Consider the following 4,026-nt stretch of genomic DNA (forward strand, 5'->3'; position numbering starts at 1 on the left):
GAAGGTCGTACCGGACCCTGTTTCTTTTTCTCCCTGTTTTTCAATCACGCGTCCGAGCTCATTTCAGGAATCAACCTGTTCGATTTCAGTCTCAAATAACGAGCTTTAACACATTTTTCACGATAATCCGAGTTTCGGCGAATCTTTGGTTTGTGGCACCGGCACCCCAAATGTCTTCCGTTGGTGCTCAAACTTTGCGTGGCCGCTTTATCAGACCCGAAGAACTTTCTATGTGATTTCCGGAGAATTTTGTTCCGGAATCCCGAAAAAACGTGTATTATACACTTCAATTTCAGCCGTTCGGAAGGTCGTACCGGACCCTGTTTCTTTTTCTCCTTGTTTTTCAATCACGCGTCCGAGCTCATTTCAGGAATCAACCTGTTCGACTTCAGGAATCAACCCGTTCGATTTCAGCCTCAAATAACGAGCTTTAATACATTTTTCACGATAATCCGAGTTTGGGGAATCTTTGGTTTGGGCACACTGGCACCCCCAAATGTCTTCCGTTGGTGCTCAAACTTTGCTTGGACGCTTTATCTGACCCGAGGAACTTTCTATGTGATTTCCGGAGGATTTTGTTCCGGGACCCCGGAATCCCGAAAAACCGTGTATTATACACTCAATTTCGGCCGTTTGGAAGGTCGTACGGGACCTGTTTCTTTTTCTCCTGTTTTTCAATCACACGTCCGAGCTCATTTTAGGAATCAACCTGTTCGATTTCAGGAATCAACCTGTTCGATTTCAGGCCTCAAATAACGAGCTTTAACACATTTTTCACGATAATCCGAGTTTCGGCGAATGCTGGTTTGTGGCACACCGGCACCTCCAAATGTCTTCCGTTGGTGCTCAAACTTTGCGTGGCCGCTTTATCTCGACCGAAGAACTTTCTATGTGATTTCCGGAGAATTTTGTTCGGAATCCGAAAAAACGTGTATTATACACTTCAATTTGGTAGTTCGGAAGGTCGTAAATCGGACCCTATTTCTTTTTCTCCCTTTTTTTCAATCACGCGTCCGAGCTCATTTCAGGAATCAACCTGTTCGACTTCAGGAATCAACCCGTTCGATTTGAGCCTCAAATAACGAGCTTTAACACATTTTTCACGATAATCCGAGTTTCGGGGAATGCTGGTTTGTGGCACACCGGCACCCCCAAATGTCTTCCGTTGATGCTCAAACTTTGCTTGGACGCTTTATCTGACCCGAGGAACTTTCTATGTGATTTCCGGAGAATTTTGTTCCAGGACCCCGGAATCCCGAAAAACCGTGTATTATACACTTCAATTTCAGCCGTTCGGAAGGTCGTGCCGGACCCTATTTCTTTTTCTCCTGCTTTTTCAATCACGCGCCCGGGATCATTTCACGAATCAACCTGTTCGATTTCAGGAATCAACCTGTTCGATTTCAGGCCTCAAATAACGAGCTTTAACACATTTTTTACGATAATCCGAGTTTCGGCGAATGCTGGTTTGTGGCACACCGGCACCCCCAAGTGTCTTCCGTTGGTGATCAAACTTTGTGTGGCCGCTTTATCTGACATGAGGAACTTTCTATGTGATTTTCGGAGAATTTTGTTCCGAGAACTCGGAATACCGAAAAACTGTGTATTATACACTTCAATTTCAGCCGTTCGGAAGGTCGTACCGGACCCTGTTTCTTTTTCTCCCTGTTTTTCAATCACGCGTCCGAGCTCATTTCAGGAATCAACCTGTTCGATTTCAGTCTCAAATAACGAGCTTTAACACATTTTTCACGATAATCCGAGTTTGGCGAATCTTTGGTTTGTCAGGGCACACCGGCACCCCCAAATGTCTTCCGTTGGTGCTCAAACTTTGCGTGGCAGCTTTATCTGACCCGAAGAACTTTCTATGTGATTTCCGGAGAATTTTGTTCCGGAATCACGAAAAAACGTGTATTATACACTTCAATTTCAGCCGTTCGGAAGGTCGTACCTGACCCTGTTTCTTTTTCTCCCTTTTTTTCAATCACGCGTCCGAGCTCATTTCAGGAATCAACCTGTTCGACTTCAGGAATCAACCCGTTCGATTTGAGCCTCAAATAACGAGCTTTAACACATTTTTCACGATAATCCGAGTTTCGGGGAATGCTGGTTTGTGGCACACCGGCACCCCCAAATGTCTTCCGTTGGTGCTCAAACTTTGCTTGGACGCTTTATCTGACCCGAGGAACTTTCTATGTGATTTCCGGAGAATTTTGTTCCAGGACCCCGGAATCCCGAAAAACCGTGTATTATACACTTCAATTTCAGCCGTTCGGAAGGTCGTGCCGGACTTTATTTCTTTTTCTCCTTGTTTTTCAATCACGCGCCCGGGATCATTTCACGAATCAACCTGTTCGATTTCAGTAATCAACCTGTTCGATTTCGCCTCAAATAACGAGCTTTAACACATTTTTCACGATAATCCGAGTTTCGGCGAATGTTGGTTTGTGGCTCACCGGCACCCCCAAATGTCTTCCGTTGGTGCTCAAACTTTGCGTGGCCGCTTTATCTGACCTGAGGAACTTTCTATGTGCTTTCCGGAGAATTTTGTTCCAGGACCTCGGATTCCCGAAAAACCGTGTATTATACACTTCAATTTCAGCCGTTCGGAAGGTCGTACCAGACCCTGTTTCTTTTTATCCCTGTTTTTCAATCACGCGTCTGAGCTTATTTTAGGAATCAACCTGTTCGATTTCAGCCTCAAATAACGAGCTTTAATACATTTTTCACGATAATCCGAGTTTCGGGGAATGCTGGTTTGTGGCACACCGGCACCCCCAAATGTCTTCTGCTGGTGCTCAAACTTTGCGTGGCCGCTTTATCTAAACCGAGGAACTTTCTATGTGATTTCCGGAGAATTTTGTTCCGGGACCCCGGAATCCCGAAAACCCGTGTATTATACACTTCAATTTCAGCCGTTCGGAAGGTCGTACCGGACCCTGTTTCTTTTTCTCCCTATTTTTCAATCACGCGTCCGAGCTCATTTCAGGAATCAATATGTTCGATTTTTCTCCCTGGTTTTCAATCACGCGTCCGAGCTCATTTCAGGAATCAAGCTGTTCGATTTCAGGAATCAAGCTGTTCGATTTCAGCCTCAAATAACGAGCTTTGACACATTTTTCACGATAATTCGAGTTTCGGCGAATGGTGGTTTGTGGCACACCGGCACCCCCAAATGTCTTCCGTTGGTGCTCAAACTTTGCGTGGCCGCTTTATCTAACCCGAGGAACTTTCTATGTGATTTCCGGAGAATTTTGTTCCGGAATCCCGAAAAAACGTGTATTATACACTTCAATTTCAGCCGTTCGGAAGGTCGTACGGGACCCTGTTTTTTTTTCTCCCTGTTTTTCAATTACGCGTCCGAGCTCATTTCAGGAATCAACCTGTTAAACTTCAGGAATCAACCCGTTCGATTTCAGCCTCAAATAACGAGCTTTAACACATTTTTCACGATAATCCGAGTTTCGGGGAATGCTGGTTTGTGGCACACCGGCACCCCCACATATCTTCCATTGGTGCTCAAACTTTGCGTGGCCGCTTTATCTGACCCACGAAACTTTCTATGTGATTTCCAGAGAATTTTGTTCCGAGACCCCGGAATCCCGAAAAACCGTGTATTATACACTTCAATTTCAGCCGTTCGGAAGGTCGTACCGGACCCTATTTCTTTTTCTCCCTATTTTTCAATCACGCGCCCGAGCTCATTTAAGGAATTAAGCTGTTATTTCAGACTCAAATAACGAGCTTTAACACATTTTTCACGATAATCCGAGTTTCGGCGAATAATGGTTTGTGACACACCGGCACCCCCAAATGTCTTCCATTGGTGCTCAAACTTTGCGTGGCCGCTTTATCTGACCCGAGGAACTTTCTATGTGATTTCCGGAGAATTTTATTCCGGGACCCCGGAACCCCGAAAAACCGTGTATTATACACTTCAATTTCAGCCGTTCGGAAGGTCGTACCGGACCCTGTTTCTTATTCTCCCTGTTTTTCAATCACGCGTCTGAGCTCATTTCAGGAATC

Source organism: Silene latifolia, chromosome 3, assembly GCF_048544455.1.
Source record: "Silene latifolia isolate original U9 population chromosome 3, ASM4854445v1, whole genome shotgun sequence".
NCBI lineage: Eukaryota > Viridiplantae > Streptophyta > Magnoliopsida > Caryophyllales > Caryophyllaceae > Silene > Silene latifolia.